The sequence below is a fragment of the Canis lupus genome, chromosome 6 (assembly GCF_011100685.1).
Source record: "Canis lupus familiaris isolate Mischka breed German Shepherd chromosome 6, alternate assembly UU_Cfam_GSD_1.0, whole genome shotgun sequence".
Taxonomy (NCBI): Eukaryota; Metazoa; Chordata; class Mammalia; order Carnivora; family Canidae; genus Canis; species Canis lupus.
This window is the reverse complement of record NC_049227.1, coordinates 59,729,493-59,739,932: the sequence shown is the minus strand read 5'-3', so window position 1 is coordinate 59,739,932 and position 10,440 is coordinate 59,729,493. Positions and strand designations below refer to the sequence as shown.

The window sequence follows — 10,440 nt, the reverse complement described above, 5'->3', positions numbered from 1 at the left end:
ATTTTGCTTTAACTTTCATCCATTCCCTCCTGATGTGCCAGGGCAGTGGCCACCAGGAATTGTGTTTCCTGCTAGGCTTGCATTGATTGAGCTTGTGCTCCCATATCCTTGTCTGTACCCTCAGATCACTGTCTGTTTCTCTCTCCAGTTTCTTGCTTAGTTGGCTCTTGCTTTCCTTGAGGCTTCTTTCTCAAGCCTCTGTCTGCTATTGCTGCTTCCACTGTTTCTCTCTTAGCCATGCTGCCTCCTTCCTGGCTTGCTCCAAATCCCTACGCAGATTTTAGAAAGAGAAAAAAGTAAAAGCTCAGGCCTGAGCATTACCCTCTTGAGATCAGAGACAAAATCAAATTTGAAGGAAAGGGTGGTCACATCATGAAGAGCAGGTTTGAAAATATGATGAGAAAGGCCTTGACTGGCTGATATACAGCTACAACTCTGCTTGTTGTTTTCAGGTTTAAAGAGGGTGCATCCTATAGAAGAAGGGGAAGCTCATCATTTTTTGAAAGATCTTTGGTTGGGCTATAAGAGGGCAATGCAGGAGCTTATCCACCAAAGGGTAGAGTCCTGCTGCCCCTTGCTTGCTATGGCCTTATCCCCACAAGTGAGGGCTTTATCTGCCTGCAGGATGGATTTCTTTATTGCCACATATGACTGCAAAAAGCTCTAACAGATCTCATTTGCCTAAGGAATCAAGAAGGAACAAAGGACCTAGATTTCCACCGGGGTGATTTGTTCCATACAAACAAGACCATTCATGTCATTTTTACTTTTGACATAAAATACTCCATGAGCCCCCCTACAAAGTGTCCAACTTCCTTAGCGTGACCAGAGACCCTCTATATCTCCCTCCAGGCCATCCCCCCGGGCCCCTTCCCTCCACTCCACAGGCCACAACCAGTCAGTATTATGTGCATCTGTACAAACCCATGATCTCTGATGCATTCATATATTTGCATGTTTCCCTAGGGCTCTTCCCTTTGGATAACATCTCGACCTGAACAGCACATACAAATACTTCAAAGTTTACATCCCCCTCCTCTTTGGAGAAGTTTTCCTGGACTATATGTCCCATAGCAAATGCAGACTCGAATCCATGCTGATGTTCTCCCCTGCTATCTGCTAGATGTGTAACTTTCGGCAAATTATTTAACCTGTGTCTGCCTTTGGGTTCATATCTGTAAAATGAGGGTAATAAGAATAGATGCTTCATAACATTTTTTCAAGGACTAAATTAAAACATCCAGAGAGAGGGCTTAACAGTTCAGTATATACAGTAGTGTATTATTATTACATTTATTACTACCACCAGTGCAGCCCAGGATCACAGGTTATCACTCTCTGTGCAATAGTGTATTTATTTAACTCTTACTTTGATCAGCCTTGAGTGCAAGCATTCTAACTTTACATCATAAATCCTCAGTCATTGGCATAATGACTGTCATATAATTGGATGAAGAAATAAATAATTTCCATTCTGTCTCTCGTGGATTTCAGAAATCCATACTCTTTTTTTGGGAGAATAGGCATTTCCACTCTCCTGAGGAGTAAATAGCAAATAGTGGGCCTTAAAAGTTCACGCAATCTGTCATGATATCCCCATGCTCTTATCACCCACAACTGGTGCTGTGCTTTAAGATTATCTGGAGACCCCTTTGACTCTATTCTGTAGGCTCCGCATGCTCACCTTATTCCTTGCCCTCACTCCTTTCCTGGGCACCTGCGAATAGTTCCATTCAGTCCTTTCCTTTGCTTGCCTGTAGAGCTTGTGCCCTCCAGGAACAGAGAAAGTTCCTGCTGAAATACTTTCTGTTAGGGCCTTTGAAAGCTGATCCAATTTAGCTTGGCACCATTTAACAGATGCCTCTTTGTTCTACAGCAAGAGATCCTCCTTCTTATCCTTATGATTTCCTGCAAGGGAAATATATAGGGATATCACCAGAAGAAAGGAACAGAAGAGGTCAAATTCCAAAGAAATCTACTAGGTGGGTGGACTAACGGCAGTCCTCTTAAGAAAAGCATCCTAGTGAAGCAGCAAGAAGCATACAACTAGAACCAAGAGATTTACTGCCAACTCTGAAAACTCTCTGTAAGACCTTGCTAAAGCTTTCAAACCTCTCTGGGTCTTGGGTTCCTCATCTATGAAATGTTGAAGTTGTGTGATCTATTCTCTATAGTTCTTAGAAGCTGTAGCATCCTGTGATTCTATCTTCAATAATATAATGGCACAAATAAACATAAAGAACAACTTGCTAAGGAAATTAAGTGTCTGGGAATAAGAGTGAGTACATCTAGAGAGGTTGTAGCTCAGGAGTGACTTTAGGGAGTTCAGAAACCATGCCACTGTTCACTAAAGGAGAAATCAGTGCTGGTTTTGCTTGAGAGATCAGAAAGATCCCAAATAAATTTCTCAAGCTCTGAGGGAGAAGATGGAAATAGAGTTCTCTAAAATTCTATCATGAGGATCCACACTACTTTACCCTAAGTAGGAGATGAGCTATAGATTGTGTATGTAGAACTTCAGGCATCATTTTAGAAACGCAAGGATCAGGAAGGATGAATGCTAAGAAAAAGTACCACAAGCTTCTTCTGGAACTCCTGTTGGTCATCCCCAGAAGAGTGCTCCACGAGGACTCCAACAACTACCCCTCACAGTCTTCATGCACATCCAGCAGCTCCTTGAGCATGTCTGTGGGGAGCCTCAGTCGCTAGGCCATCTGCTCGCTGTAGTGGTCAGCTGCCTTCTGCATGGCCACTTAGTTCTCACACAAAGCCAGAGTTGTCACTGCATTCTCCAAGCAAGGCACTGCTCCATGATTGATGGCATCCACATAGGTCACCACTAGAGTCCTCAGCATAAATAAAGCAGAAAACAGGGATAAATATCAATTTCTTACTCAACAAGAACCAAGATTCTGAGATTACAGTTCTTTTATTATTGTTTTAATATTTATTTATTTATTTATTTATTTATTTATTTATTTATTTATGAGAGATTGAGAGAGAGAGAGCATGTGTGAGCTGGGCCGGGGGTGTGGGCAGAGGGAGAAGGAGAGAGAAACTTTAGCAGACTCTGCACTGAGTGGGGAGCCCCATGTGGAGTTTGATCCCAGGTCTCTGAGATCATGACCTGAGCTGAAACCAAGATCAGCCTCTTAAAATACTGAGCTACCCAGGTGCCCTATAGTTTTTTTAATTTTTAAATTTTTTTAAAAATTTCATTTATTAGATGTGTAGCTTTACACATCTAAACTTTTGCACTTCGGAAATAAATTTATAAGTATTCATGACAACTAAAGTAACATACAAATGAAATACTTTAGCTATGGCCACAAACAGTGTTCTGAAAAGGTGTGTTGTCAGTACTGATCCATTGCAAGGATATTTAAAGAAAATAATCGAACTACTGATCAGGGGTCACATGGCAATAACAGAATGCCACAGATTGTACCTAATAGACAACAATGGATTATTAAAATTCTCAAGATGTTGTACACAAAGTTAGTTATAACCCCCCCAGCTTTGCTTTCTTTAATTTTTTTAATCTGAGATTATAGTTCTAAAGTCACACACACCTACTTACTTCTATTATCATCACCTTTATTTTCACTTTCACTTCATTTACTCGTTATTGTATTTTTCTCCAGGTCATAACATCGGGTGAAAAAAAGATGAATACCTACCTTCATCTAACATAATCAGGGAAATCTGGGAAAAATTATTTCACATTAACACAAATTAAGATTAAAAGAGGGGAATCCCTGGGTGGCTCAGCGGTTTAGCACCTGCCTTCGGCCCAGAGTGTGATCCTGGAGTCCCGGGATTGAGTCCCACATTGGGCTCCCTGCATGGAGCCTGCTTCTCCCTCTGCCTGTGTCTGCCTCGCTCTCATTAATAAATAAATAAAATCTTAAAAAAAAGAGTAAAAGAGACCACCAAAATAGACACCCAGGGTAATTCACATAATATTATTTCTAATTCTTGAGATTTCAGTGGATTTTCAGGGACTCAAAAGCTAGTATTTATTTTGGACAGGTTTGAACTCCAAAGTAGTCCCTTTGAGAAAAACACATTATATAGGACTTCCTCTGGGAAGACGATCCACCCAGTCTAGTTAGTGTTGGGTTCTTCTTATATATGGGAACTGCAGATATCAGTGACAATGTTTGGGGTTTTGGAAAGGGATTTGTTAATCCTATGATCAGAGATAATTACTAAAACACATAATCATTTCTATCTGGGGTATGAATATATATAAGTATACACCTATATATAAATTGATACAAAGCTGCTGAAGAGTGCATATTATAGTTAGCACATATCAGGTCACAGAGAAATATGATTTTGGACAAGGACACTCACTATTCTCAGTGACCTTGACTTCTTTCCTGAGGGTCCTAGCCCTTGCATGGGTAAAGATAGAAGAACAGAAATTATTTGATTGTTTCTGGAATTCAGGATCCAGTTGATTTTCCAGAATATCCTCAGTATGGGCTAGAATTTCCTTTTTGTGTTTTGGCTGGCTAAAAACAATTCTGTTTTGGGGAGGCGGTAAATATAACATTTTATATACTCCCTGGGTTTGTTGGAATTTTTAGCTTTGGGATTCTAACCTGAGGAAGAGAGAAAACAGAGTTACAGTAAGCACACTCTTGGGACAAGGCAGCTAAAGGTTTTTATGAGTGGGGATTTCTGATCTTTCAAGTATTCTAAACTCAGAACTTCTTTTTACATATTTATACAAATGGCAAATTAAACTCATATGAATGATGTATCACTGGAGAGGAATTTTTTAAATTTTCTTTTTTAATTCAAGTATAAATAACATACAGTGCTATATTAGTTTCAAGTGTAGAATATAATGATTCAACAGTTCTATACATTACTAGTGCTCATCATGATTAGTGTACTCCCAATATCCTTCACCTATTTTACCCGCTTTCCCACCTCCCTTCTTGCAACCACATTTTTCCTCTATATTTAAGAGTCTGGGCTTTTTGTTTGTTTGTTTGTCTTTAAGACATTTAAAAAAATATTCATTTGTTCCTTAAATGCCACATTTTCTTTATCTATCAATGGATGCTCGAGTTGCTTCTATATCTTGGCTATGGTAAATAGCTTCAGTAAACGTAGGGGTGTATACATCTTTTCAAATTAGTGTTTTCATTTTCTTTGAGTAAATACCTGGCAGTGGAATAACTAGATCATCTGGTAATTTTTGAGGAACCTCCATACCTTTTCCACAGTGGCTGCACTACCTTGCATTCCCACCAGTAGTGCACAGGGGTTTCTTTTTCTCCACACCCTCACCAACACCTGTTTCTTGTGTTTTTTTATTTTAGCCATTCTGACAGGTGTGAGGGAATATCTCATTATAGTTTTGATTTGATTTTTTACTGTTCAACATTCATGACTCCCTAAAGAAGTTAAGCTAGCTGATGGCATTATAATTAGGTCAAGACCTTAAAATTGAGGAATAAACAAGATAATTTATTCAATAATTATTTACTAAGTACTTATTATGTTCTGGCACTGGGGATATGTTCAAGGGTCAGAAGATACAGCAGTGACTAAAGCAAAGGGAAATAACCTGTTCTTTGGAATTATATAACTGATAAGTGTTAAGACTACTAATGTATAGGGGATCCCTGGGTGGCTCAGCGGTTTGGCGCCTGCCTTTGGCCCAGGGCGCGATCCTGGAGTCCCGGGATCGAATCCCACATCGGGCTCCCGGTGCATGGAGCCTGCTTCTCCCTCTGCCTATGTCTCTGCCTCTCTCTCTCTCTCTCTCTCTCTCTCTCTCTATGTCTATCATAAATAAATAAATAAATCTTTAAAAAAAAAAAAAAAGACTACTAATGTATAATGAGCTAATGCCAGGCAGGTGAAATCTGGTCTTAATGGAAGGAGTATGGGGAGAAAGGAATGGGTAAAACAAAATAAAACATAACAAAACATACATAAAAGGTTGTGACTGCATCTCACTCCTTACTTGTTTTGAGGATGCTGTGAATCATAACTAATTCAAGGGATCTCAGCAGAAGTTAAAATATTTTCTAAGAGGAACATTCCCCCTTATGTTTTCTATGCTTGAGGGGAAGAGAATTTCTGAGATACCTGCATAGAACCAGGGTAGAAGTGTGGAAAGATGGAAGGATGGTTGATACTACTTCTATATTGTCATTTTTTCCCACGGAACTCAGTAAGGTGACCTCTGTTTTTCTTATGATTTGTACATGCCCAGCATCAGATGCTCTTTACATTAAACCATAGTTATTAACTTTATAGGACCTGGACATGCTATTCTATAAGGTATTCTGCAACACTAAGGTACTTTGCTCTAACTAGAATTTTCATGAAAGTTAGCTAAAGCCAGTGAGCTCATAGATAAACATTCTGATTTGCCTTTTTTTTTTCAATTCAGGTAAAGAAGCAATTATTGTGTGCCTACTATGTTACACATACTGTCCTTGTTGCTGGAAATTGGCAACAAAGAATCAGGTAGGATTTCTTCCTCTACAGATTTTAATTTTAATAGAAGAAAAAAATAAGTAAAGATATAAATAAATATGTTCATATTGTGTTAAGTTTATGTGGAGGGGCAACCTGAGACAGAATGGTCAGGGAAGACCTCTTTGAAAACTGACATTTGTGTAAGGCCTTGAAAGAAAGGAGCAACTGGGTGAAGGAGCAGCAAGCACTGCAGGCAGAGTGAACCATGAATGCAAAGACCTGGAGATAGGAAAGGGATTGCAATTTGCAAGGATAAAAAGGAGGCTGATGTGGCTGTGGTATGACCGTGGTGGAGAAAATACAAAAGATTAATTTAGAGAAATAAGAAAGAGTGGTCACAGTGTGCGTTTGAGGAGTATGGATCTTATGTAAGTATAATGCAGGTTTAAGGAGGGTATTAAAAGCAACTAGATTAATGGTCACTATGGTTGTTTTGAAGGGAATTTACTAGAGAGGGTCAGAGTGGAAATGAGAAGGACATCAGGACAAATAAAAGTATTTCAGGCAAAAGAGGAGGGGACCCAGTCCAGGATGGTAGAATAAAAACAGAGAGAAATTGACAGCTTTGAGATATATTAAGCAAGGGTAACAAGAGGACTGATGTATGAACTGGATGTAGGAGTTAAACTAAGTGAGGAATGCAAGTTTTGAGTCTTGCAACCTTCAGGTTGGTGATACATACTGAGAAGAAGATGAACGAGAAAGCAAGAAGTATGCTTTTGTTTTGCTTTATTTTACTTGATTTCATTTGAGTTTAGGAGTGATCAAGACTTATACTGTGAACATGATAACTTAATTTTTTTAACATGATAACTTTAAGTGGACAGCTTGCAAAAAACCAAAAAAAAATTCAGATGGTTATTTGATCTATGCATCTGAATTTCAGAAGAGATATCGAGGCAAGAAATATCAATTCGAGAGGTATCAGAATAAAAGCAACATTGAACATCCAAAGACTGGATGAGATCATTTTGAGAGGGTATACATGGAAGAGAGAAAAGAACCCAGGGCCACATCCTAGAGAGACATACAATTCAGTGGATTGGATGAAAAGTCAGAGTCTGGTAGAAAGACTGAGTGAGCTAACCACAGAGACAGAAGAAAGTCAGAGTAGTGTGGTGAGGCAAGGAAGGAAAGAATTTCAAGGAGCAGGAAGAAGCAGGGGAGTAAGATGGGTGCAAAGAAACACTGAATCAGGGAAAATGGACGTCATTGGTAAGTATAACAAGAGCATTCAGTAAAGTGTTGGGTTAAAACTAGAGAGGAATTCATTGAAGACAGAGGTAGAAAAAGGAAATTGAGGCTATATATTTTTGCATGAAGAGGAGTAAAAACAAAATATGGGGTGATAGTCATAATGAGATGTGGAGTCCAGGGAGAATATTTAAGATGATAGTTATTGAAGCATGTTGGTTAGTTAATAAGAATACTCCAATACAGCAAACAAAACATGATGTGAAAGACATAACTGCAAAAACTCCACGTGTGGCAGGCTAGAAAAGATGGCTTTAAGAACACTAATATGAGGGGCAGCTCTGGTGGCTCAGCGGTTTAGCGTCACCTTTGGTCCAGGGCCTGATCCTGGAGACCCAGGATCGAGTCCCACATTGGTCTCCCTGCATGGAGCCTGCTTCTTCCTCTGCCTGTGTCTCTGCCTCTCTCTCTCTCTGTGTCTCGCATGAATAAATAAATAAAATCTTAAAAAAAAAAAAGGACACTAATATGAGGGATTTTCCCTCTATATGAAACAGGAACAACAGGAGTAGGAATTGGGAACAGAAAACAATTGGGTTGCAATTTGCTGATAAGAATTAGAACGTGTGTTTCGTAAGAAATTTGAACTCTCCTTTCATGTAGCCCTGGAGAAGTGGTTAGAAACAGATTTCACTTGAAATTGAGCAAATAGCCTCTGTCATAAGACTTTACTCCCCAAGCTTTTTTCTTGCAAAGCAGTACATCAAGTAGGACTTGCCTGTATGAGGCAACCCAGTGCTAGCCACAACCACCACAGGTTGAGAAATCCTGAAAGAATCTTTAACACTTTCCAGTTCACCAACAGCTGTTCATTCTTGTTCTCCACCAACATGTGGGAACAAGCATGATGGCTTATATATGCCTGGAAACCTGAAAACCCCAAAGCTCTCTGTAGAAATAGGATCACAAACTGATTTTCTGCCTCAGGGTTAATCAAAATATGTGTACATCAGCAGGGGGCTGGTGGGACCTTTGTATTTTTATGTGATATAAAATGGAGGATAGCATTAGCAGACCACAGAGAGCTCCCCCCACAATAATCCCTGATGATGATAGTGAAGGAATAGCAGGTATTAGCAGCCTTCAAATTTTTATTTCCATAATAAAAATAAAATTCAAGCAATGCTTATCATGTATTGAGAATCTACATTGCGCTGAGCTCTGTGACACATGCATTGACATACCTGACCTCACCTGTGTTTATAAGACCCTTGCAAGTTTGGGCTTATTATACCCATTTTGCACATGTAGTAAGTGAAGTTCAGAAAGACTGAGAGATTTGCTGAAATTTATGTATGAATAAGTGGTAGATCCAGGATTTGAAACCAGCAAAGTCTGTTTCATTACGCTATGCTTTGCAGCCACTTACCTCGCAAAATAATCCTTCTCAGCAACATGGATTACTCCATGTGCTCTTTAATCAATAATATACAGGGGCTTCCTATTGACTCTCCTATACCAATAACACGTCCTCTAATGGATTTAGTATGACAAGATGGGTTCTCTTATTTCTCATTCCATAAACCAGCAATTCCTAGACCAGTCTCTTTCTTTGCATGACCAGTGTCTCCTCAAGAGCTCCACATCACCTAGTATTTTTTGAATGCTGTGCTTTCACATCTTCATTCTTTGATATCCAGTCCTATCAATACTATGTTTTTATGTATTGAAATATATTGAATGATTATTATGTACCTGAAACTGCCTGTTTCCTGGGATAAACGCATTTATGACCTATGGCCCTGCCCTCAAAGTAATACTAGAGTAACCATATCAGTTAGAATTAGATTTAGCTGTGAGAAACAGAAAAAAGGCTCATAAACAAATATGTTACTCGATGTATTAAATATGCTACTCTACTACATAAATTCCAGGATCAGTAGTCCATAACTGGCAGAGTAGATGTGTTTCACAAAAGATTGGGGCCTAGGACTCTTAGCCACTTATGCAATGTGCCATCAAATCTGTAGTAAGAGCAGATTGGAGAAGGGAAAGAAGGATAGGCACCTCCTTTAAGGACTCATCACTTCTACTCAAAAATGATAGATCTTAAGTTATTGCATTATCATATCCTGCCACAGGCGAGGCTCTAATTGCTATGAGCCTTCTGAAAACACATGTACACAGCAGACAGACAGCGATTCTTTCTCTATGGTTATTCTATTCTCTATTTCATTTGTCTCTAATTCTTATTACTTAAGTTCCCTCTGCTAGCTTTGAATTTAGTTTGTTTTCTAGTAACAAGAACAGCTAGAAAAATACAACCTCTACCTGGGTTGCCATGAGTTCATATTATAAAATAGAATCATGAAGCATGTTGATTAGTTAATAAGAATATTCCAATAGAGCAAACAAAATATGATGTGGGAGACATAACTGCAAGAGCTCCATGTGTGTCAGGCTAGAAAAGATGGCTTTAAGAACACAAATATGAGGGGTTTTCCGTCTATAGGAAACAGGAACAATAGGAATAGGAATTGGGAACAGAAAACAATTGGGTTGCAATTTTACTGGGAAGAATTAGAATTTCAAGCTGAAAATTCCATCATAGCTCTAAAAGTATGTGGCAGTATCAGAGACAGCTTTTTTTACAGGACCTAAAATAGAGCAATTTCTAGAATTGAACCCACACTGGGCTAAATATAGTGACCATGTACTTATGGCACAGAGATTGAT

General features: G+C 39.0%; 1 pseudogene; it reads right to left on the bottom strand.

Moving 5' to 3' along the window:
- Window positions 1-519: 519 nt before the first annotated feature.
- On the bottom strand, window positions 520-8,596 carry LOC106558911 (annotated as a pseudogene).
- Window positions 8,597-10,440: the final 1,844 nt, after the last annotated feature.